The sequence below is a fragment of the Rhinolophus sinicus genome, chromosome 12 (assembly GCF_057876585.1).
Source record: "Rhinolophus sinicus isolate RSI-liver-muscle chromosome 12, RSI-T2T, whole genome shotgun sequence".
NCBI lineage: Eukaryota > Metazoa > Chordata > Mammalia > Chiroptera > Rhinolophidae > Rhinolophus > Rhinolophus sinicus.
Genome location: NC_142512.1, coordinates 25149838 through 25176105, shown reverse-complemented (window position 1 = coordinate 25176105; position 26268 = coordinate 25149838). Strand labels below are relative to the sequence as shown.

Sequence of the window (26268 nt, the reverse complement as noted above, 5' to 3'; positions counted from 1 at the left end):
TTCTGGGAGGTAGGGGGTCTAACTTCATTCTTATGCATGTGGAAATCCAGTTATCCCAGAACCATTCGTTGAAGACACCATTCCTTTCCCATGAAATGGACTTGACACCCTTGTCTAAAATCAATTGGCCATAGGTGTATGAGTTTATTTCTGGACTTTCAGTTCTATTCCATTGGTCTATCTTATGTCAGTACTTAAGTACTGCAGCTTTGTAGTAAGTTTTGATATTGGGGAAATGTGTGTCCTCTGGCTTTGTTATTATGTATTAAGATTGTTTTGGCTGTTCAGGGTCCTTTGCAATTCCATATGAATTTGATGATTGACTTTCCCTTTCTGGAAAAAAAAACTATTGGAATTTTAACTGGAATTTCTTTGAATCTGTAGATCACTTTGGGCAATATAAGCATCTTAACAATATTATCTTCCCATCCATTAACATGGGATGTGTTCCCATTTATTTGAGGCTTCTTTAATTTCTTTCAGCAATATTTTGTGGTTTTCAGTGTATACGTCTTTCATCTCCATGGTTAAATTTATTCCTCAATATTTCATTTTTTCGTATGCTACTGTGCATGGTACTACTTTCTTAATTTCCCTTTCTACATTGCACGTGTATAGAAACACAACTGATATATACATATATATATGTGTGTGTGTGTATATATATATATAAAATAAATTTTATTGGGGAATATTGGGGAACAGTGTGTTTCTCCAGGGTCCATCAGCTCCAAGTCGTTGTCCTTCAATCTAGTGGAGGGTGCAGCTCAGCTCAAAATCCAGTCACTGTTTTCAATCTTTAGTTGCAGGGGGCACAGCTCACCATCCCACGTGGGAATCGAACTGGCAACCTTGTTGTTGAGAGCTTGTGCTCTAACCAACTGAGCCATCTGGCCACCCAACTGATATTTTGTTTGGATTCTACACCCTACAACTTTGCTGAATTGTTAGCTCTTGTACCTTTCTTGTGGATTATTTGGGATTTTCTATATATAGGATCATGTCATCTATGAACAGAGATAGTTTGATTTCATGCTTTCCAACTTGGATGCCTTTTATTTATTTTTCTTGTCTAATTGTTCACCGGCAGTGGTGAAAGTAGGTGTCCTTGTCTTGTTCCAACATCGGCCTTTTGAGTTGCCTTGCTGCTCATTGTTCCTTGCCCTTATTTCAGTGAATTTGGGGGGATGGATGGGACTATTACATATTTCTCTTATGTTGACCCCAGAAATGCACTTAGTTTTTTTTTTAAGGAGCTAGTTGTTTTTCAGTGAAAAGACTTTTATGTTACCTAGTCTGCTATTGCTGGAAGCAACACAAGATGACATTTTGAAAAACTCTGACATAGAAAATAGAAGATGAGTTCTCATGATGGCTTGATGGCCCTCTGTCCATCTCACCCAGACTCATGAAAACAAGCTGTGTCATCATAATAGAAACTGAATCCCAAATAAAATCTGGAAGTGAGTCAAACTGACAGGGGTCACAGGTGGGTGAAGAGGTTCTGGGGAGATTGGCTTGAAGGATGAGAGATAAATACATCTTGTATACCATACAAAGACTAAGTTTGTTCCAATTTTCAGCCAGGCATCTACTCTAGTGTTCATTCATGCAACATCTTGAAAAATGTATCATCAGTTGCTAGGGAATTCACCCTTGTGAATACAAATCATAGTTTAAGCTGTGCGTCTGTGTAGTCATGGGAGTGGGGGTGGGGAGAGAGAGAGAGAGAGAGAGAGAGAGAGAGAGAGAGAGAGAGAGAGAGAGAATGAGATATGGGGGAGACATACTACTTGTCTGATGGTGTTCTCTAAATAAGGGAAGCAGAGAACACACTTTGGCTCTTCCCCTCTCTTCTCTTGCCTGTTCTTCTTCCTGGAGACTTAGCACCATCCCTTGTTTTCTGGCTCTCTGGGTACACCCCACCCTTAGTTCCTGTGGGCCCAGGTGTGCGAAGGCGGCTGTGCTCTCACCCAATGAGCTGCTAAACATTATGATCTCCTGCCAATGCCTGGGTTTGATGTTGCCCAGCTACAGTTGCTGGGGGAAACTCGAGTTAGAATTTCTGCACTGTAGGGTGTGTAAAGTTTCAGTCACCACAGTGAATTAATGTTCCGTTTCCCCAGCTAAATGTGAAACCCGTATAAGTCAGTGTCAGCTTCTGGGATGACTGAAGTTAGAGCATTCCTACTGTCAATCACTGCTCCCTCACTCTCTGCCGAGTGTGCTCATCCTGCAGAGCCTTAGTGGGAGTCGTTGGGGAAACACAGAGAAACTATTGGCAGTCCTCTGAGAAGCCTCTATTATAGGGCAGATATATCCAAATGTTCTGGTCTGATGGTGGAGTTAGTCCCCATCCTGAGAGAATTCCAAACCTGATGGAAGAGACGTAACCTCTAGCCTAAGGAAAATCCTGGTGTGATGGGAAAGACCTAGGTTCTGCTGAAAGTAATCTCCTAGTCAGAGGGGGGAGACCCAGTCCCTGCCCTGGGGAACCTCTGGTCCGATGGGGAAGACACTCTCCACTGGGAGATGCAAAATGTAATGTAACCATTCTGTCCGCCAGACATCCTCTTACATAGGGATGCTTATGCTGTCTGGGGGCGACTGTTGACAATAGAATCCCTGGGACACATGCTGACTGACTTCTTTACACAAGGGCTATAGAGCCCGAGCTGAACCCCTCATTACCCCTGGGAAAGTCTGACAACTCCTTTCTGCCCTCCCCTCAAGGCTATTCTGAGTTTTTTCCATCCGTGGCCAGCCCAGATGCAGATACAAGATACAAGATGATATTTTAAACATATAGGAAATTGGAAAGAATTGTGACTACTCACAATCAAGTACTCAATTAGATTTTATAATAGAATTCAGTATTTGCTCTGGTTGCATGTCTGTGTGTGTGTGTGTGTGTTAAATTTACATCAGTGAAATGGTGAAATGCACAAATTATAAATGTATGCTTTGAGGAGATTTGACAAATGCTTACACATGTGTAAACCAAATCCCTATCAAGATACGGGACATTTCTATCACCCAGGATGTCTGTTCAGGTCCCTTTTCAGTCCATCACTTCTCTCATCTTGCAGATGCAGTCAGTTTTCATGAAAGCAAAACAAAACAAACAAACAAAAAAACCGTTCTAGAATTTCACATAAATGGAATCGATTAGGAAATAGTATGTACTCATCATGTTTTTGAGGTTCATCCATTTTGTTGCACGTGTCAGTGCTGTGTTTCTTTTGTAGCAGCCTGTAATGACTGCAATTTGTTTACCCATTCTGTTCATGGACAGTTGATTTGGTCTTGTTTCCAGTTAAGGGTTACCGTGAATAAATCTTCTATGCATATTCTTCTACAAGTCTTTTTGTGGACAAATACTTTCCTTTCTTTTGGCTTACTACCTAGAAGTGGAATTGCTGGGTGATAGGTTAGGCATACATTCAGTACACCCACTTTACTGTGAAAGGTCTGTTCTAATCTTCTGCCTTTTTCTGTAGTGGGTTGTTTGTATTATTGTGTTGTAGTTCTTTATACACACTTGATATCCTTTAGCAGGATAAATCCTTTAGCAGGCATGTTTTGCAAATATTTCCTCCTAGACTGTGATCTGCCATTCGTTTTCTGTTTTGAACAGGAAGTAGGATTTATTGGTGGGCACGAGTAAGGAGGGGGCATTGCTGAAGTCCTTAGGAGTGCAGGGCTTGCCATCTGTCCAGGGAGCCATGATTCAGGATATATTCGACCCCATAGCCATCTGGGATGAGCCTCTTTTCAGCCACCAGGTCTTCAAATCCATCCTCATGAAACTTGGCAAAGTGCTACCTTTTGAAGATATGGATCTCCTGGCAGCCAGGGAACTTGAACTTGGCTTTGTGGAGGAGCTAAATCACTTGCTCCTTGTTCTGCAGCTTGGTGAGGATTGACATGATGCATTCGCCAGCGTGGGCCCTGGCCACTGTACCCGTGGGCTTTCCAAAGGCACCCTGAATACAGAAGGTCCTTGAGTAATGTTGTTTTGTTATAATGTTGAGATGCCATAGGAACTTAACTGCTGTTTATATCAATTAGCCTCCTGTAAAATTTGTTTCATGATATGTCATTTCACTTCAAGTTGTAGAATCTATTGATGATGTTAGGTGAGGACTTACTGTACCTGTCTAGAGACTAGATTGGGGATAGCATGAGGTCAGACATGAAGATCTACTGGAAAGGGTGCTCTCCAAGGTCCCTTAGGGTAACTCATACAAGCCACAGGCTGCATCTACTACTGAGGAGGCTGCTGTTTGCAGCCATTGCACACTGTCACTTTCTTAACTATGTTTTTAATGAGCAAGGAAAGGCTTTCATTTCTGTGAAATTGAAATCATCATTTTTTTTCTTTGATAATGATTAGTTTTTGCCTCCTGTCTAAGAAATCTTTGCCTATCTTCAGGTTATAAAGATATTCTCCTATGTTTTACTCTAGAAGCTTTATATATAGTTGTAGCCTTTATGTTTAGATCTATGATTCACCTCAAACTAAATCTTATGGATTGTGTGAGTTAGGGCTCAATGTTCATGTTTTTTCCCATGTTGATAGCCAGTTATTTCAACCACACCTGTTGAAAGGACTGTTTTATCCATAGGATTGCTTTGGTTTCTCATTGAAAATCAAATCACCATGTGGTTCTAAACGTGGTTCTATTTTTCAGCTCTCTATTCTGTTCCATTATGTGTCTCTATATTACCATTCTGTCTTGATGACTAGCTTTATAGAAAGCCTTGGAATTAGGTAGTATAAGGCCTCCACCTTGGTCTTTCTTTGTCAAGATTGCCTTGGATAGTCTAGGTCTTTTGCATTTCTATACAAATTTCAGAATGAGCCTATCAATTTCTACAAATAAAGCCTGCTGGAAATTGGGATTGGGATTGGGTTGAATCTATAGATCAAATTGGAGAGAACTGATATTTGAACAATATTGAATCTTCCCATACAGGGACATTTACTTAAATCTTCCTTAAATCATCTCAGTATATTTTTTATTTTTATTTTTGTAGTGTTCATTATGTAGGTCTTACAAATCTTTTGCTAAATTTATTCCTAAGTATTTTTAATGTTTTTTTGGTCCATGAAATTTTGAAAATTTTCATTTTCCGATGGGTTGCTGCTGGTATATGGGAATACAATGATCTGCGAGTATTGCTTTTTTATTCTGAGACTTTGTTAAATTCATTTATTAGTTCTACTTGCTATTTTATAGATCATTTGGGATTTTCTACAAAAATAATTGTGTCATCTGTGCATAAAATTTTAGTTCTTCTTTTCTGATCTTTGTGCCTTTTATTCCTTTATCTTGCCTTATTGGTCTAGCTAGAACCTCTAATAAAATGTTAAATAGAGGTAGTGAGAATGGACAATCTTGCTTTGTTCCTGCTGTTAGGGGTAATGGGTATTAAATCCTATTAAATATGATGTTAGCTGTAGGTATTTCATAGATGTCCTTTGTCAGATTAAAGAAATTTATTCCTTATTTGCTCAGGTTTTTAAAAAAATGACCAAGCGTTGGATTTTATAAAAACAATCGTATGACTTTTCTTCTTTATTCTGTTAATATAATGAATTATATTAATGAGTTTGAGTGTTCAAACAATTTTGCATTCCCAAAATAAATCCACTTGGTCATGACATATTACTTTTTTTTGTATCTTGCTGGATTTTAATTGCTAATTATTTGTTTAGTATTTTTGATCTATGTTCAGGAGGGATATTGGTTTGTCATTTCTTTGCCTTCTTTCTGTCACATCTTTGTCAGGTTTTAGTATCAGGGTTAGCAGCAAATTCACTTTATTTAAATAGCTACAGGGCTATTTAGATTTTTCTATTTTATCTTGTGTCAGTTTTAGTAACTTGTATTTTTCAAGGAATGTGTCCACTTTGTGTAAGTTGTTCATAATGTTATTAGCCTTCTCATTGATGTAGGAAATGTAGTAATAGTTCCTCTTTAATTCCTGATATTAGTAATTATACTCTTCACCCCCCCGCCCCCTTCATCAATATAGCTTGGCTGGATCACTCTTCCCCCTTCCCTATTTTTTTTTTCACTAATGCCCTTGCCTCTGACTTTTCTAGAAAGGTCAAGGGTAGATCTCCTAAGCCTGTCAGTTCCCCAGTGCCTACTGCAAAATGTCTTTGTCTTCTCATTCTTCCTTCCCTCCCACCTTAAAGGAAGACTCGTCTTTGATCCTTTCCACCCAAACTCTCCTCTTATACGTCTGCCACCAAATCCATGTTCTGAACTCCTATCGCCTTCTCTTGGAGGGTTCCAACACCCCCAACACAACACGCTTCTTGCTCCTTCCCTGTTTCTGTATTATGGATGGCCCACATTGCTGTCCACGCTTTGTTCCTGTAGCCATCTCCAGCCTCAGGTCCAGCCGCTGGGCCTGATAGTCCTAAGTATCAGAACGACTGATAAGTCTAGACCACGTCATGGCTTTTCACTCATTGCTATTTTTTTCATGCTCCTGCTTCATGTGGAGTATGTTTCCCCCCCACAGTCTTCCTGGAGGACATCTACTCAGTTCACGAGTGACTTCGTCCTTGCAGTCTGTTGAAATCGATCACTTCCTTGATCTGCAGTCTACTCGGACAGATACTGTGAAGAAAAGCATCTGTTATATTTCACTGCATGCATTTGTTGATGTCTTTGCTGCTCCCATTGATACGACTAAGTCCCTGGAGGCAGGAACCAGGCTTGCTCATATTTCTAGTCTTAGTATCTGACACACTGTCAGTGCTCAAGATATGTTTGTTGACTAAATATAGAGCATTTGCATTTTATGATCAGGGTTTCCATGTGGAACCAACCACCCTTTTCCTCATCAGCCCCCTCTTCTTCTGTTCTCTCAGCGCCCCCCCCCCACCTCTTCCTTAAAAGTGAGTCCTATTAGTGAGTCCTTGCTTTTCTCCATTAGTTATCATCTTCTGCTCCGCTGGGTCTCCCTTCAAGTCTCCTCCTTTCCTTTTTCTTCTTTTCGGTCCCTGTTATCTCCACTAAATTTTGAAGCAGCATTACTTCACTTATGAACCACTATCTCTACGTGGATCTCTGGGCCTTTCCTCCGATCCATCCTTCCTACCACTAAATGATTAATTTCCCTGAAACATCAGGAAAAAGCATCCCTACTTTTCACCACTCGCAGCACAAACAATAGTTACCATTGAATGACTACCTACTACATTCCAGTTTCTGCATAAATATTAGCGTACAACTATTCTTTGTAAAGACATGTATTAGTATTCTGGCAAGGATAAGGAAATGAGGTTTAGAAACATACGTAACCTGCTGCTCAAGGTCACTCCGCTACCAGGCAGAAATGGAATGCAGACCTCTGCCTTCCGTAGGAAGCTTTGCGCCTTGTTTCTTAATTCTCTTCTCCCTCCATCTTCTGGGATGGGTGCCCTATAGAGAAGTCCTGGGGCCCAACCTAGTGTGTCCGTCACTGTCTTCCAGAAAGGCCATGAGTACTACTACCCTGGGTCTTTGCCCTCGCTGTTCCCCTTTCCGGAATGCACCCCACCCACCCACCCCCTTAATCTGGACTCATGCCGAATTTCCACCTCTCCTTCAAGCCCCATGAAACTCTTATCTCTTCCAGGAAGTCTGACTGGATGTACCATGAGGTACATCCCTGCAGAACTTACTGCTGTTTGCATTTCTCCCTGAAGGTGCTGGTGGCCTAATCTCGCGGTAAGCCCCACCAGGGCAGGCCTTCTGCATTCTCTCAGCCAGCAGGGGGCAGCAAACACGTAGATCCTCTCATGCTTATTGTTAATGAGGGTTTCCCATTCACCTCCTATCGGTCCTGTTCACTGATGTGATCTTTGTTTCTACCCCCAGGTTTACTGAGATTTACTCAACATATAACATTGTGTAAGTTTAAGGTGTATAATGTGATGACTTGATACATATATATATATATATATATATATATATATATATATATATATATATATATATTAAAATGATCACAGTAGGGTTAATAAACACTTCTATCACTTCATATATATATATACATAGACACACACACACACACACACACACAGAGTGCCAAAAAAATGTATGTATATACATTTGAAGAAAGGAAAAAAACTGTATTAATATTATAATACTCAATATATACCAATAACAAAAGATGAATACAGGTCACGTTTGACTTCTGCAATTACAAGAGGTGCTCAAAGTGGTTACCGTCAGTGTAATTTTGATACAGTTTTTTTCTTTCTTAAAATGTGTATACATTTTTTTGGCACCTTTATATTATATATGAAATCTTTATCCATTCGTCTGTAGATGGGCACAGGTTGTTTCCATATCTTGGCTATTGTGTATAATGCTGCAATGACCACAGAAGTGCAGACACCTCTTCAAGATTCTGATTTCATTTCCTTTGGATAAATACCCAGAAGTGGAATTGCTGGATCCTATGTTTTAATTTTGTGAGGAAAATTAAAGCTCTAGTTTTAATTTTGTGGGGAAGCTCCATAGTGTTTTCCATAGTGGCTGCACTGATTTACATTCCCACCAACAGTGCACAAGGGTTTCCCTTTCTCCACATCCTTGCCAGCATTTGTTGTCCCTTGTCTTTCCCCTGCCAGCTTTATTGAGGTATAATTGACAGATAAAATTGTAAGATATTGAAAGTGTACAACGTGATGATTTGATACACGTATACACTGTGATGGGATCTCCCCCATTAAGCAAATTAACATGTCCGTCACCTCACATAGGGCATTATGCTAAGGGAAATAAACCAAACAGAGCCAGACACATACTGCATGGTATCACCCATGTGGAATCTAAAGGAAAAAAAAAAAAGTCAAACTCATAGAAACAGAGTGGAAAGTGGTTGCCAGGGACTGGGGGTGGGGGAAATAGGGAGAGGGTGGTAGAAGTGTGCAAACTTTCAGTGATACGATGAATAAGGTCTGAGGATCTAATGTAGTACATAACTGAAATTTACTAAGAAAGTAGAACTTAAATGTTCTCTCCCCCGCCCCGGCTATAAAACCTCCCCCAAACCTGACTTGATCTTTAAATAAGCCCTACTAAGTACCAGGCATTGGGAAGGTGACCTAAAACTGAGGAGGAGGATGATGGTGATGATAATGACAGCACACACACAGCTATTGAGTACTGGTCCTGTGCTAGGTTCTATTACAGGTGTGGAAACTGAGGCACGGAGAGATGAAGAAATTTTCCCCGTGATCACACAGTAAATGGCAGGTCAGGAGCCAGGCATCTTGGCTGAGGCCAACCCAAATAGTTGGGGAGTTCCCATTCCTGTGTAATTACAGAGTAATAAGGATAACCACCACTTACTGGATATTTAATATGTGTGAGGAACTGTACTAAGCACTTTAGATGCATTGTTTCACTTTAACAACCCCCCACCCTACCCCCTGTTCAAATCCTATAAAGCTGGCCGGTACTTACCTCACATTTCACAGGTGAAAAAAACAGAGTTTCAGAGAAAGTTAACTTGCTCAAGGTCACACAGCAAGAAAGATGCAGAGCTGGGACCTGAGCCCAGATCTGTCTGACCTCAAAGAGCATGCTTGTAACCACTGCGTTCCGCGGCCTGTGCTATTATAAGACCGCAGAATTGGAAGTGCCACCGTTAGAAGTCGCCAGGCTCAATCTCCTCTCTGATGGGGAAGTTGTCCTGAGAATCTCCGACAGAGGATCTTTCCAGCCCAGTTTGAACGCTTCCCGGAGTGGGGAGCTCACTCCTTCCTGGGGCACCCCATCCCTGGTTGCAGCGCTGATTGCCAGAGAACTCTTTCTCCCAGAGAGCTCAAGAGGTCAGCCTCCCTCAGTCCCCAGGGAGACCCCTCTAGAACTGCCTATGTCTGCCTCCTTCGGGATACTGTGTGCTCCTCCGGCTTTGCCTGTGGGAGGATTGAGTCAAATCACCTGGGCCAGAGAGAGGGGTTGTGCATGCAGTGGGGGAGGGCAGCTGTGGAAGTCGCAGGCCCCCTGGGAAGAGATGTACAAATGTTCTGGGTCTTTCATCTTAAGTGGTTTCTGATTTGTCTGGCTGAGTAATTGCCTAGCGCCACCCCGTTTAACATTCATGTAGACTCCAGGCTTGGCGATTGCAGGAGTAAATCACCCATGCCTGCGTTCAGGCCCCACTCAATTCCCAGCCCCCAGGACAAGTAGCTCCCTGGTCTCCATGGCAACAGGACCATCTGTTTCACACAGCATCCCAGACCAGGAGAAGTCCATTCTGTCCCGACTCTGCTAAGTTATGGGTAGTTGTGGATGAACCAGAAGAAGGAGGGGGGCAATGGGAGGAGGGTGAGCCGTTGTAGTTCTTTCTGATCCCATTTAAGGCCAGGTAGCCTGTCAGAGCTGGACGAGCCCTCAGAGGTCCGTTGGCTCAACACCCTCATTTTATGTACGGGAAACTGGCTGCAGAGAGGAAAAGTAGTAGTCATACAGCCCATTAGCGACAGAGCTGGGTCTAGTGGGCAACCAATAAACACTTGTTAAATGAATGAATCATAGAATCATAAAGAGTCAGCGTCAGCCAACAGATTACGCCAAAACTCCCATTCAGTGCCTGACCCTGTCCAGAGATTATACTCTACAACGGATGGTCATCCAGACTGTGACTGAGAGCTTGGACTGTGCTTATCGCTCTCTTAACCTCTGCTGCTGCTGGACACTGAATATAGAAAGCTCTTCCAGGTACTGAGTAGCAGCCTGGTTCCTTATAAATGTACCTATTGGTCCTGATTCGGTCCTTTGGAACCACAAAGATTCCAGCCCTTCATGTGTGTTGTCTTGTTTGACTAGCTCTGGGGGAAGTCTGAGAAGAGAGGATTCCCCCTCTCGCAGGGGTCTAAAGGGGTCAAGTAATTGACCAGTGGCCCAGAGTCAGGTTAAGAGCTGGGTGTCCTGGCCCTTGGGTGGATGGGGGTGGTTGTCTCTTACCTCCTTTGGGTGCTTCCCATGGCCCTCCCATTGGTGGGGGTAGGGGTGGGGGCTGGCCCAGCCCATTGTTTGTACCACCTGTGGAGTTCGTTCCTAAGCTGCCTCTTTTGCCTGACCCCTTCCACCCCCTCACCTCCCCCCACCCCAGACCGATTATCTCTGTAGGGCAAGAAAGCAGTTCCTCTGCCCGACTTCAGGCCTAGACCTTGTAGGTGGGTGGAGATGGTTCCAGTTCCTGTCTGCTGACCCCAGCCGTTGCCCTCACGTCCTCCTCCATCACTCCTGGAACAGCCTCCGTGATCCTCAGTGGTGCGAAGCCTGCAGAAATGAGGAATGATTTTTCTGCTTGCAGAAAGTCTGCTGTATAATTTTTGAGGAGCCACTAAGCTCCCCAAACATTTCCCTTCTCTCCCTCCTCAATGCCTCTTAATGCCTTGTGTTTCCTGCAAGAAGCCTCAAGTCGGGGAGGGTTGGTGAGGGTAGGTTGTGGGCACAGTGCCAAAAGAGTGGTCCCTTTGGGGGACAAGGCCAGAGGAATAAGGAGTGTTTGGGGCAGGAGGCAGAGTCAGAGCTGAGAAGGAGGCAGTAGAAGGTGACATTTGGGAGACCATTCTACTTCTTTCCCGCCCATCTTAAATTCTGTCCCTCACTCTTGTTCTTCCAATTAGGCTGAGAAGCCCAGAGCAGTAAAAGACTGTTCTTCCTAGCCCTCAAAATGAGCTGACTGCCACTGGGGGGATGGATCCCTGGATTCCCTGCCTTACCTGGGACCTTGCTTTCTACCATAAGAGGCAGTGGTTTAGCCAATCAGTGCAGGTATGCAAATGAGAGGATCCTGAGTAGATTTTCCCCTGGCTAGTTGTCAGCAGAGTTTTAACCTTGGCTGTTTGATTGGTCCATCACAAGACTGAGCTTGGGAGTTCAGGCTCAGTTATGTTCTTTAATGGATCCGTGGGCTGGGGAGGGAGCAAAAGAGTTGATAATTAGAAGAACACACACATATACTTTCAGTTCACTTTGGAATGTATTATATCAAAATTTTACATCATGTTTGACTTCAAATAATACAACAATTGACTTTTGCTGGTCAGCTGGCATAGGGCATGGGGAACTGGGACAGACATGAGAAGGGCAACCCAGGACAAACATGGGTTTCTCTACCCCACCCCCCAGTTACACTTTCCCTTGTTGTATCTTGTCTCCTTTTTGATTGGTGTCAGACCCCTCTGCATTGTCCTCTCCCTCAGATACGTTCACTGAGACCTCTCCAACATGGAGCGCCAAGGGCTCTGGGTGTGCCCGGAGCAAGGTTCTGTGTGCACAAACCAGACATAAAGATGGATTGTTCCCTGCAATAAATATCGACTGATTCATAAATCTGGTTGCCAGATTCGATCAGTCGCAGCCTGCATAACCCAGGAGCAGGAAGACGCCAGCTAATTCTGTGCTGGGCCGGCTGATTCCCAGCGGAAGATGTTGTATAAATGTCAGTGTCTCTTAGCTTCATGCCACTTGGGGGCTGTGTGAGGGGATTGGGGAGCACAAGTCCTCCCTGCCGAGGGGCAGTTCTGTGAATGGTAGTGAAGACGAGGGTGAGCCAATGGACAGAGAGAGGTTCCACAGGGCGGGAATGCCGTCCCTTCTCCCTCACCATCCCCTGGCCTCTGCAGCTTGGCTCTGTCTCTACAGCAACCACGGAACCTGGGTAATGCTGAACATCTGGACGAAAAGCGGAATCTGCCAGCCCATCACCAGATGTTTCTAAATACCTAGACCTTTGTACAGAGAACATAAAACACTCTGACAATGGTGAGCTTTCTCTTTTTATCCAGATGTTGGATGTCAGGTAAATACAGCATTGGAGTCTGTAATTGCTCTCTTCTAGAACCCCCTCTTATTGACTTGTGGTTGCAACAGCTCCTATTAGGAATTGAATAGAAGGGAGAAGGCAGTTGCTCTTGCTGGCACGTTCCCAGCCAGTGCTTTGGCTTTCGTCTTATATTGTGGCCGGCTGCGTGGCTGGTGTAGTTGGCATTCGTTTGGGGAGGGAGAGAGAAGGGACCTGCCCCTCACTGCTCCTCCCCTCCCTCCTTAATCCCTCCACACTTGGGCTCAATACCCCAGTCACCTTGGCTTTCACTCTGTCATCCTTTTGTTTTCCTCACAAATACCTGCTGAGAACCTGCTCTGTGCAAGCTTCCTGCCTGGTTCTGTTCTCGGGTTCAAGATCAACAATACAAATTTCCCTCTTCGCCCTGCTCAACCCTGGATGGGGAGCAGGGTGCCCTGGGGCTAGGAGGGCACAGAAGCTGGGATTGGTCAGGCCAGGGGCTTGGGGAGGGCCTGCAGTGGACGTGTCAGCTAAGGACGTGGGCTCTGTTGCCAGGAAAGGCCTAACCCCAGCTTTGCTACCAGCTGTGTGGCCTCAGGCAGGTCCCCGAGCCTCAGTACTCTTTTCTGTAAAATGGGTAGTAATAGGACCTGCCTCGTGGGATCGTTGTGGGATGAAATTAGTTGATGCACATGAGAGCTAGCACAGGGCCTGGAGGGAGCATGCGTTCCAAGGCTGGGTGCTTCGCATCCCATTCTACCAGGTGTGTAGAGCTCCTCGTGTGTGCAGGTCCCTGGCTGGTGTGCGGAGGCCGCAAAGATCAGTCAGAGAGAGTCCCTGACATGCCCCTGTATGATGCCCACAGACCAGGGGCAGTGGTGGGGCTGGATCACTCTTCCAACGGTTTGGGGAGGCAGGGAAGGTCTAATGGAGAGAGGACGTGGGCTTCGACTGGGTCAGTGGGAGATGAGAATTGTTACTGGGACTGCGAGGGCATTCCGAGAGGGAGAACTAGCACGAGCGAAGGCATGGAGGTGGGAAAGCACAGGGCCTGCAGAACAGAGGCCAGAAAGAGAGCTGGAGCTGAAAGAAGGGAGGTTGTCGCCATGCTGTGGAGGGCGTTGAATGCTGGGTGGGAGACTGTGCCTAATTCTGTCGGCCCTGGGGAGCCATCGAGGGATCTGCAGGAGAGGTAAAAGAGCTGAGGGTTTATGTGGTTTCTCTGGCAGTGGTGTGACAGAAGAGCGATGAGACCGCAGAAGAGGCCTGGGGTAGTCCTGGGTCTGAGCAAAGCCATGCGGAATGAACAGTGACCCCACATAAGGCCAAGAGTGGGTCCCAGAGAGCTGGTTACCAACCGGGAGAAGACAGCCCAGGCAATGAGGCCAGTCACCATGTCTCCTCTGGCAGTTCCTCCGTTTCCCTCTGGATAAAGGGAATAGCTGCCTCCACGCAAGTAGATCGTGACATTTGGAAAAAAACCCTCATCAATCCACGGAACATTTGAGTTGCACACACTCTGAGAGATCATCTAGTACAGTCCTTTATTTCATGAACACCCAAATGAGGTCTGAGAGGGCGGGGAGTCCGCGCAAGCCCCCCAGTGAACCTGGGAGCCCTCAGACACACCCCTCCCCGGGCCCGGCCAGTTCAATTCAGTTAAAATCAAGTCAGTTTATCAAAGATGGACTGAGCGTGTACTGCACACGAGGCATCAGGTAGGCACCTGGGAAGTGAGGGTGATATTTCTGCCCTCAGAAAGCAGGAGAGAAAGAGACAAATGCACCCACCCCACACGTGATATGCTACGGGCATCAGAAATTCCAACAGCACGGGGTGCGTATTCACGCGATTGCAAGACGTCCTTTCTAGGCAGCTCTGGCTCTGCTTCTTACCCCCTCTCATTTTCCATCAGGCGGTGGCTGCCTGTTGACTCTGAATATCTTTTCCTAAAATTTCCCCTCTCTTCTCTCTCTCCCTCTCCCTGTCTCTCTCTCTCTCTCTCACACACACACACTCCTCAGTGTTAGTGTAGACCAGGGGTGTCCAAACTTTTTTCAACAGTTTTCACCAAGGGCCATATGCGGTAAAATACACAAACAGCTGGGCCACTCACTCGAGGTAAAGTACGTATTGCCTCACCTGGTTTATTTAAGTAAACTAAATATATTTTTGGAATTTGCTGCGGGCCGATTAACAATGGATCATGGGCCGCAGTTGGCCTGCGGGCCGCAGTTTGGGCATCCCTGGTCTAGACTCTCCTGATTAAATAGCAGCATATGCTGCGATGGAGAGAAATGCATGGCTGTCATTACCGTGATAATTGGGACCACCGCGTGGAAGTTACCTCCTTGGCCTGGCCTGGCTCCCACTGCCCTCGCTCACACATGCATTCACAGTTGGGTGGTTCTGCAGGTGCCTGGATGTGACATCTTCTTGTTCCTTCCAAACAGCAACCAGACTGTGACCCAGGTGGTGTGGGCTCCTGCCTCCAGGAAGCTAAAGACCTCATTCAGGGATGATACATGTGAGTGCCAGGCACTATTAGAAACTCCGGGACATGGGGAAAAAGAATGGCTGCCCTCACAGGGCTTCTGTGGGACAAACAAACCCACGCATACATCAGGACAAAATACATTCCGCTAGATGGCCCGAGGTATGAAGGGGAAAAGGCAAGAAAGTGGGGGTTAGGCAATGGTGGGCCGGATGTGCAATTCTAATTATTGCTGGGGTGGCCTCTGTGAAGAGATGATATTGGAGTCAAGACCAAAGAAAGTGACGTCGGGAGGAGGTACAGACAGAGGGAACTGCAATTGCAAAGTCCCAGAGGCAGGACTGGGCCTGTGGCGTTTGAGGAACGGAGAAGTCCTGCTTCTGTCCTCATTGCTTCCTCCTCCCCAGGTCGCACGGGGCCCTGACCGTTATCGCAAGACCGGGCCTTTACTCTGGGTGCGCGTCAGTCCCACAGAGAATCCTCCTAAGACCCCAACTCTGAGGACAGAGCGGCTTCATTTCTCTACCTGCCAGAGACTCCTCCCCCTCCTGTCCTCCTCCATCCATTCAGGGCTTTGTGGAACGGGGGCAGGTCCTTTCATGGTCCTGGCACAGGCTGCTTCCATCTCATTCTACATCGAAGCCATCCAGCCCCGTGGCCCAGGGCCACACCCTGTCCTGGGGGCATGCGGGTGTCTTGGCCTTAGAGTGTCGGCCTGTGCACATGGGCAGGCCAGCCTCGGGGAGAAGAGGAGAAAGACTGGACTCCAGGTAAACATCTGAGCTGCTTGTCCCACCGGCTGGGCTCCACTCTGGTTGGCAATGAGATCAGCTGCCTGCTGACTTGCACAGCCCCAGGCACCCCTGATAGACAGCATTGTGTTTTGGTAGATGATCTGATCCCACAATCCTGCTCTGAGGGTTCCCCTCTACCTGGCTCCTTCCCAGCCTGTGGAATTAAAAAAAAAAAAAAATCTAATCTGAAGATAGTATTGGAAGAGTGTGGGCTCCAGTCAGACAGCTTCCAATCCCAGATCTGCCATATACCTGCTGTGTGATCTTGAACAAGTTGCTGAGTTCCTCTGAGCCTCAGTTTCCTCATCTGTTGAGTGGGCCCAGTAGCATGGTGCGCACCTCATGGGGTTGTTGGGAAGGTGGGTGTGACAATGCCTGCAAAGGACCTGGCGCATAGCAAGCCCTCAGTGAACCTTCGCTTCTGTTACGGCAGCAGCCAGAACCACCGCTGGATCCTGGGAGCCCGGCCGTACCTGGGGCGCCAGGAGGAGACGTACCAGAGCCACATTGCTCAGTGCCCAAAGCCTGCTCCGGACCAGGGGGCTCTGCAGGTGGCTGTGGTTCTAGCACTGCTGCCCAGACCCCGCTGCCAGCTCTGCGGGTCACATGGGGACTCTTCTTACAATTGTGCCGGTCTGTGTTGGAGCTGGCTTGCCTCCTGCTTCTCTCAGGTGATGGTCATTGGTCCACTTACCTCCTGTTTTTCTCTTTAAGTGCATAGTGTCTGCACTTTATTAAAAAAACAAAACAAAAAACAACAACGACCTTCTGCAGCAGAGTAAGGAGAAGTCCAGATGAGGGGCTCAGAGGACCTGGGTTCTCGTCCCACCTGTGTGTGCCACCTGGGGCATGTCACCTTGAGCCATCATTTCTGTAAAAGCTCGAGCTCAGCCCAGAGGATCAGGGGGTCCCTCTGGCTGGGAAAAATCTATTTTGAGGATCAAAAATATAAATCAAAACCAAGTTCTAATGCCAAAGTTGAAAGCTTCTCATCTGTGAAAAGAGGGTTTAAATTAGCCTGTGTTTAAAAAGGAAGAGAGAGGGAAAAAAATAATGGGGCTTAGAATGGAAAGTCCTAGTGAGAGCGTGCTCGGCAGGCAGACAGAGGGGCTGAAGGAAGGTGGGATTATTATCTTCAGCATCTGAGCATTTGGGTCTGTCATCTCTGATTTAAAAGGTTTTGCAGGTGTGGGGCAGGGCTGAAGGAGTAACCCCCTCCCCGACACACATGAGAATTTTAGGTTAGGTGTTCGGAAGGGAAGGAGGTGGGCCCCAGAATGGGAAACTGGGGAAGATGGGGGGGGGGGGCGCTGGAAGAATCTGACAAAATATGTCTGTTCTGAGGCTGAGGGTTAGCTTGGAGGATGGGCTGGGGTGAAATTTTCTGAATCTATAATAAGAAGGGAGTCAGGTTTGCTGCCGAAAAGCCTGGCAAATGGTTTTTCCCACTGAGGTAGCCTCACGGGCCTGACTGGGCCTCAGAATTTCTATTTGCTTTTCCCTATTCAGTGTGTTTGCTCATCAGGTCTGGGGACGTCGGGGGGTGGGTGGGAGACAGACTGGGGTGAAGGGTGTTGTGCCCAATGCAAACTGGGGCTGGGCAAGACCAAATCATTGTGAGTGGGGAAGGGCCTGGGCAGTCTGGGAGTGAACCACTGGACGAGGCCATATGCAAGAAATGGGGTGTTGGGAGTTGGGGTCGTTACCCACTTAAAAGACTGGGGGAATCAAATAACTTGATCTGGACCACAAAGGACAGAGCTTTGCGGGCAGGGTGTTCCAGGTGGAGGGAACAGCATGAGTCAAAGCTCAGAGGTCGGCAAGTACAGATCTGTCTGAGGAACAGGAGGTGGCCTGATGTCAATCATTGTTTCTAGGCCCACTGCCCACTTTTAGAGACTCAGGGCCTGTAGACAGGGCAGTCCTCTGTCCAAGGAATTCCATTTCTTGTCGGCACAGCTGGTTGGACCAGGGGTGGACCCTTGACCTATGCTGAGCCAATCAGAGTCCCCGCTCCTGGGAATTTGGAATTTGAACCCTGAGAACTAGTTGGATGGTGGTGAGCAGATGAGCTGCCAGGAAGCTCATCATGGGAGTAGGAGTTGGCATGAGACAGGGTAAAGCCACCTGCCAGCCCAGGTTATGGGGCTGTGAGTAAGCAGGGAAAGCTGGCTTGCAGTGAGGAGCAGGAGAAGGGGGGAAGGAACAGAGAGAGGCCACAGAGAGACCCTGGGGACCCAGAGGAGGTGTCCTGTTGTGCTTCCATTAAACTACCTTGAGTTATTTGGAGTGGGTTTATGTGTCTGGCCGCCAATGACCCCTGGGCTAAGACCCCTAGCTGGACGGTGTGTGTCGGGGAGGTGCCAAGTGTTCGCAATGAGCCTGAGGAGTTTGGGGCCAGGTTGGGCAGGGCTTTGCCTACCAGGCTGCAAGGTCACACGTCGGTGTATAGGTAGTGTGTGTGGGGGCAGGGAGGGGCAGCGAGGGGGGTGTCACTGGAGTTTTTGAGTAGTAAAAGGGAAGGGGGCTAAGCCCGAAATTTAGGCCCCAAGTGTACAGAGAGACAGAGCCTCGAGAGCCAGGGCAGCTCAGAGAGTCTTGCTGGGTTCTCCTTGTAAGGTATGGGCCCAGATCCCCCTGCACGAAGGATGTACCTTCTGTCAGATTCCCTAGCATACCCCCTCCCTACAATATCATCAGTCTTGGGTAACCCGGCCTTAAAAGCTGCCTACCCCATGATCACCAGCCATCCACAAGTTCATCCCTGCCCAGACCAGCCCACGAAAACAAGACCCCTCTCCAGTTCCCAGCGCGGTGGCAGCAAAAGAGCCCAGGATTCGTCTTATGACAAATCGGCACTCAAATTCTGACTCACGTTTATGGCTGTGTGACTTTGAGCAAATCCCTTAACCTCTCTGAGCCCTAGGGTCCTGATCTATATAAATCCTGTTTGATAATGATTTCCCCTAGAGTTGTCATGTGGAATAAATGATATGGTGAGTGTCAGAGGCCCAGCACATGCCTGGTACCTTGTCCATAACCAGAGAATTGACATCGGTCCCTCCGCCTTCCTCCCCACGAGGAGGCAGGGCTCATGAAGCCTGTACTTCTCTAATTACTGTGCTGTAGGCTTCCAGAGTGTAGGATCCAAGTCAGTCATGTTCACTCTCCCATCGCCAATGACAAGGGCACGCCTGGCCCTTGGTGAGTGTTTAATACATACTCATCGAACAAATGAATTCGTGTAGAAATGATTCCCAGAGACCCAGTTTTGGAACCCCGAGGCTGCTGCCTCTTCACCTAACTCTTCCCTCTCCCCACCGTGAGCATCCAGGCTGCAGAGCTGGCTTGCTACTTATGTCCCCGGAGTCCAGTTCCTTGTCCGCCCTAACCTGGCAGGCTCCCCTGGGGCTGGGCATAGCTTCCAGCTACTTCTCATTCCCCTGTCCAGTGGCCTCTTCCACTGGTGTCTGGATAACCTGTCCCCACCCCAGGCCTCTGGCTGCCGCCTCCTGCCTTCCTGGTGCTGGGGTCCTCCAAGCCGGTGAGTGGCCCCAAGTTTGCCTCCTCCCCTATAACTTGACATTAGTTTCGCTGTCTCTGTTACCCCATCCTTTCCTCTTTGGCCCCTCAACCCACTCTCCTCAGTGATAACCACTCTTCAGAGCATCGTAGGTGTTTCTATATATAGCTTAAAATCCTTCCATAGTATCCCAGTAACATAAAACCCAAACTCCATACCATGGCCAACAAAGCTTTTACTGATCTGGCTCAAGCTTTCCTCTCTGACCTCATCCACCCCCGTCTCCACCACCTCCCCACGCACCAGGATTTTTTGTCTGGTCTTCAAACTCAGCAAGCTCATTGCCACCTCAGGGCCTTGGCACAGGCCATTATTTTTGTCTGGAACAACCGCGCCCGACTGTTCACATGACTGGCTCCTCACCACTTAGGTTTCAGTGAGACGCCACCTTCGAGGAGAGCTCTTCCCCAGCCATGCCATGTAATATTGCTCCCGATTTTTTTCACAGCATGTGATATTATTTGAAATTTCAGATTGCTGATTCACTCCTTTATGATCCGTTTCTTCCTCTGTAATGTACGTTCAATGAGGGCAGGGCCTTAACTTTTCCACCACTCTGTATTCCCTAGTAACTAGTAACTAGGGAAACAGACACACAAAGCTCTCATAAAATCTGTTGAAAGAATGGATGTGTTTATATATAGTGTTTCCATATACAAAGGGTGCCAAAAAAAAGTATACACATTTTAAGAAAGGCAAAACTGTGTAGAAATTATGCTGATGGTAACCACTCTGTGCACCTCTTGTAATTGCAGAAGTCAAACGTGACTTGTATTCATCTTTTGTTATCGGTATATATTATTACAATTTTAATAGTTTTTCCTTTCTTAAAATGTGTATACATTTTTTGGGCACCCTCTGTATATTTAGTGTTCATTTCACCAAAGTGGGACCATACTGTCATTTTTTTTTAACTTGCTTTTTTCACTCAGCTGTGTGGCAGGGCCATTTTCTACCTTCCGTGTTCACTATTGGCTCATCTGTCTGTCATGGGTCTAGTGTGAGAGCTCCTAGAGGCAGGGCTCACCCTTGGAAAAGGGGGAAGGGGTCTGCCTTTGCAACGACAGATCTGGTTTCCTGCCCTGACCCAAGGCGGCCTTGTGGCCCCAGGCAAGTTCCCTGGGAGCCTCTGCTGCCTCTGCTGGGATATTAATGGCTGTACTTACAGGCTGCTGAGAAAGGGACAGTGTGCACTCAAGGGCCGGCCAGCCACTCAGGAGACATGCTGCACAGAAGAGGGATTTGACTGCATGGGTAGCTGCAGACCCTGGCTGTAAACACGGAGGGGGGCCCTGCCCCTCCCCTACAGCCCTGGCCGGCAGCTTAGAGCTGTGGCAAACTCCCACGTCTGGCCCTTGTAGGGGGCCTTGAGGGCCCAGGCAGAAGTGGAAAGTCTGCCCCAGAGGAGACCAGACAGCCCTGAGCAGCCCGCCTGGCCCCTCTCCAGCATGTGCCCCTCTTCTGGGAAGGAAAAGAACAAAAATAAACCCTGCTGTCATCCAGCAATTAAGTGGAAATCAAATAATCCCAAGGACAGAAAAACTAATTAATAAAGGAGCAACGAAACTAACAGAAGTGTGGGGGCTGTGAGGAAGTGCTAAGCAAACACGAGCAGGGAGGCCAGCAGGAGAGGGCCGGGCTCTGCGCTGCAGCGTCTGAGCATGGAGAAGGCCCCTGCAGGCCCAGGGTCCCCCAATCTGAAGATGCTTTGCCCTGGGGGACCCCTAATCTGATGGGGGAGACGCAGCTGAGCCTGGTGGAGCTCCCAGACTCGCTGAGGAGACTTGTCTCTGCCCAGAAGGTTGGGGATATCGGTTTATTAAGCCGATGTTATATGTCAGACCCTGCACGTTTTTACACAACATTAATTCCTGAAAAGTTATTGCTCTCAATTTGGTCATATTGTTTGGCATAACACCCAAAGTGCCCCCATGGCTCACCAGGCCCTACTTACTGTGGCCTTTATTGCTTCTCCAAAGTCTCTGCCTACAATTTGCTTCCTTCCACCATCCGGGTCTCCCCCGGGGCTTCGCCAGCACAGTCCTGCCTCAGGGCCTTTGCATGCACCACTCCTGCCTGCAACATCCTTTCCCTAGCTAGTCACAGGCCTCAGTCCACTCACTTCATTTTGCTCAAACATCATCTCTTCAGAGAGGCTTTGCTTCACCACTTTAACTAAAATATCATCCCACCCTACCCTTCAATCCTCAAACCCTTCCCTTGCTTATTTTCTTCCATAACAATTATCCCCACCACCTGACATTTGATCTGTTGAGATTTGGTTATTTTCCATCTCTCTTCTAGTAGGAGGCAATGTCCTTGGGAGGAAGTGTCCTTGCTTTATTCCCTGCCCTTCGACGCAGCCTATAGCAGGTACGTGATGCATAGTTTTCTTTTTGAATGAATGAGACAGTGGAGCACAGAGAGGTTAAGTCACTTGCCTACGGTCACCTAACATTAAGTGGCAAAAGAAGTTGTGAACTCAGACCGTGGTCCCTGAGGCGTGGGCATTGTCCAAGGAAAAGGCCTGGGCTGGAAAGAGGGGTCAAATAGGGAGGGAGGTGGGGAGCAGGAGGAGCACACCCTGTACACCTGCAAACAAATGCCGGTCCCGGTCTGGGACTTAATGCTTCATTCCTAGACATCGAGCCTTTCCCATTTGCCCCTCAGAGGTTACCAGAATGGAAGGGGAGACCCGACATGAAAGCACTGGGTAGGAAGCGAGAGGCAAAATCATGTACTGATGCCTCCAAAGGTGAGGTGGCTGAGGAAGGGCTCACTCGGGCGCTGGACGCACAGACCTCCGCGCACCTCTGGCCCTGCTCGCACTCGCGGGGCGGCCCGTGGCGCGTTGCCTGAGCACGCTCGGCTTCTGGACAATAACTCGGGACCACATTTCTTCCATGCAATTCAGGAAGCCATCAATCCCCAACCCCAAACTATTTTTAAAACTCATTTGGTGACATGACTTGAATGGACATGAGGCTGTAAACATACAGTTTATTCACTTTGTTTTATGTAAATAGTCACATGTTTCACTGTGGATACATTAAATGTATTTGATTCCCAATAAACCCCAGGAGGCGTTATGAAATAAACACTGATTTCAAAAATCTGGTTCCAAGGGTCTTTGAAAATGGATTTGGACCTAGACCATCTACTCTATGGAGCTGGAATGAAGCATTCCTCCCGTGGCTCTTTGGGCACTGTGAACACTCAATGAATGCCCAGATGGCCCCTGTCAGGAGGAAGTAGTGTTTTCATTTTCAACATTAGAAAACAGAGGCTCAGAAAGATTAAGTAACTTACCCAGGGTCACCCACCAGCTAAGTGGTAGAGCTGCATTTAAACACAAAATTCACAATCTCTAATTTAGGCACAAGTCCCTAAATGAGGACGTCCTTTGTCAGTGGTTTGTTCTTTCCAGAGTCAATCCAGGATGAATTCTATCCAGTGCCCTGCCCACCCCACCTTGGTCTTTGGGGCCCTTTGCCCCCGCTGGACCTAGGACTCAGGGAAAGGCCGGCTGGAGTGCTGGGCTCCTCCTCTCTGGTTTGATGCAGGTGGAGTTTGGGACACCACAAGGACCACATCCCTGGACGACCTGTGGCCTGGTGCAGAGAGCTGTTAAATAGTAGCACCATGGAACCCATCTGTCACTCATTTCCCTTCCCTCCCTCAGCTGTTCTTACCAAGGCCTCCTGGCCCCTGGGAAGGTTCTTGCTTAATCACAGCTGTAGCTGAGGCAGAAGGATGCAGGCCCCTGTTTGCTGGTGGGAGCCTGTGTGGGTTCTAAGTTCGTGGAGTCAGGGAACTGTGGGCTGCTTGGGGGTCCAGGAGGGCTGGCTGGAAGTGCTTGGGCACCACAGGACCGCCTTGGGCCATGTGGGGGCACGTCCCATGAAGCCAGGGGACCCATGGCTGGGTGACTACATGCAACATGAATGAGGGTTGGATGGCAGTGGGCGGGCAGTTCAGGGAACCAGAGCAGCCCACACATGGATCAGCCCTGGAGAGCGAAGGGAGACATGGGTGCCCTGTGCCCAGCACCACCCCGAGGATCCCCTGTGCTCCAGAGCCCAGCCCCCAGAGGCTGAATAGAGGTCAGAGGGATTAGGAGTCAGCTGGGTGATAGAATCCGGATCCAAGGCCGAGCTTAGTGGATTGGAGTGAAGACCGGCATCTGACAAGCTGAAGCTCAGTATGGACGTAGGGACATCATGCTTTGCGGGTACCAAGAGCCAAGACTGGGCCCGGCAGGAACGATGGTAACCTAAGGGCTTTAGCAAGTAGTCAGCTGATGCCAGGCAGCAAGGATGCTTTGTGGCAGAGGTGTGGGTACCCTGGCAGCTAATGCTCTCCTGGGCTCTGTTAATACCAGAGCAGCCGCCAAAATAAGGGGCAAGTCCAATTCCCAGTGTCAGATTTAGGAAGGCTACCAACAAAGTGGGTTGTCAATACCCAGAGCTGGACCCGGAGAAGCCTTGAAAACTATTTGGGAGGAGGGCCTGTGGTGGATACGAAACATTGGGGTTTAGAGTCAGGGGTAAGAAGCTCCCTATGTGAGCCGACGCCCAATCTAAAGGCTGGAGGGCATGGAAAAGCAGGAGGGACTCAGGTGAGAGACAAGAAGGACTTTCTGAACCCTTAGGCATAGCAGTGCCAAGAAGGTTTCACCTCCCTCGGGCTTCTGTTAAGAATAAGATGCCCTCTGTGTGTGGGTGTGCTGACTCAGGGCTGGGCAATGGCTGAGGTGCCCACGGGGTGTCCCTCCCAGCCCCAGCGCAGGTCTATGAGCCCACTGAGTCAGGAAGAGAGGGCACAGTGGGGAGTGGGGTGAAAAGCCAGGGGACGGGCACCCATCTGAGCTAGACTGGCAGCCTCAGCTGGCTCTAGGCTTTGGGAGGGAGGGAGGCGGGCAGGGGGCTGGCTGGCACACTGCCTTTTAAATTACGCCCTCGGCCTAATTGGTCTTCCAGCCTCCCCTCCCCGCTGTTAGGAAGAGGCCTTTGTTTGCTGCCTGCATGTTTACCAAGCAAATGGTTTTTAAAAGCTTTCATAGACACAGAGAAGCCATTTAGGAGGCTCAGTGGATAAAATTATTTATAGAGATTAATGGTTCTCGTTCGCATGCCTTTAGGAAATCAAGAGCCGTATGTGAAGGGTGGAGTTGGCAGGACTGGGGGTGCCCACCTCTGCTGGCTCCCCACTCACTGCGCCTTCTCCTGAGCCCCCACCTCTCCTCCCTTCCTTTCTTCCAGACAGTCCTCTGGCCTCAGTCTTTTCCCTTCTCTTCTGCCTCTTGTCTGTTTTCCTTCTGGAATTTCCCTTTTGCTTTCCCTGCCTCTCCCCTCCCCGTTCCGTCCTCCCCGTTCCGTTCCTCCTGTTTTCTCACTGCCTGTCTTCCTCAAGGTCTATATTTGGATTTGTAAGTGCATGTCTCTATGTTTTGTCTTGGTGACTCTCTCTGGCTCTCTCTCTCTTTCTCTGCTTCTGTCTTCGGTAGTCTCCCTCCATGTTGCTCTGTCTCTCTGTCTTTTATCTCTCCCATCTCTAGGTCTCTGACCCTCTCTACCTTTGCTGTTCTCCCTCCCTCTCTCCTGCCTTGTCCTGCGTGCTTTGTATGCTTTGTCCGGATAACCACGTTAGGCTGCAGGCAGCCCCTCTCCATAAGGGCCTTTCACGCACGTCTCCTACTCCAGTGCAAGGCCATGCGAGTGGCCAGTGGGGTGGGTTCCTGAATGTCCTGAGCCTGGCTGTCTCCACTGGGGTGGGGTGGATACTCTAAGGTTCAAGATGTGTGGAGCCTTGAGGGTGGGACCCTCTGCTTCCCCTGGGGAAAGAGGGCCAGATTGGAAGAGCCCGCTGCCCAAGCTCACCCAGTGAGGAGGAGGGGAGAAGAAAAGGGCGAGACTGGGAGCCAGTGCACCCCCCCCCCCCAATCTCTTGCTTACCTTCAAGCTGAGACACACAGGGACAGAGGGCAGGACCTATGGAGGCATGAGGGGCTCCCCAAGGTCAAGGAATCCAGGGGGAGCTCTTGGGAAGAGATCAGGTCCACCGAGGCCCTCCCCAACAGGCCCTCACTTACCCAATAAGCCCACCAAGTGCCGCCCCTCCCTTGCCTCTAGTCTCTGACATAGACCTTCAGGGACTGGAAACTCCCCACTGGGAGCCCACTCAGTGTGGTTTAGACTTTGGTGCCTGAGGAAGCATCACCTTGACACTCAGCCTCTCTTGGCTGGAGGGAGACTATGAAGAAGGTCAGAGGTAGAAAGGTATCAGCCCCTGATTCTGGCAGTGCCCCGTGTCGGGGAAGACTTAGCTTCCACAAGTGCAGGAGTGTGTGGTGTCCTGGAAAACAGTCTTTGGAGTGTGGAGACAGGTAGACTGGGCTCCAGTCCTGGTTAACATATTACTAGCCATGTGCCCTGGGCCAGTCACTTCACCCCTGGAGCCGGGTTTCTTCCTCTGGAAAATGGGATTGGTGATAATACACATACATCTCAGGGTTGATGGCAATATGACATGCTGATCAAGAGCCCAACCTTGGGGTGGGGAGGGATGGCTAAAAAAAACCT

General features: G+C 48.2%; 1 long non-coding RNA gene, 1 other non-coding gene and 1 pseudogene across 2 annotated transcripts in view; 1 reads left to right on the top strand and 2 right to left on the bottom strand.

The window, feature by feature from the left end:
• LOC141568885 (uncharacterized) overlaps positions 1 to 17273 on the top strand; it is a 65609-nt gene extending 48336 nt beyond the window's left edge. The window contains exons 2-4 of the long non-coding RNA XR_016018075.1: positions 14046 to 15343; positions 15718 to 16080; positions 16538 to 17273. This is a non-coding gene — a long non-coding RNA (uncharacterized LOC141568885). The remainder of the gene's footprint in view (positions 1 to 14045; positions 15344 to 15717; positions 16081 to 16537) is intronic.
• On the bottom strand, positions 3690 to 7113 carry LOC148756492 (large ribosomal subunit protein uL16-like; annotated as a pseudogene).
• On the bottom strand, positions 4215 to 4336 carry LOC141569038 (small nucleolar RNA SNORA70). The gene has a single exon (XR_012492432.1). It is a non-coding gene; the product is annotated as a small nucleolar RNA SNORA70 (small nucleolar RNA).
• Positions 17274 to 26268: the final 8995 nt, after the last annotated feature.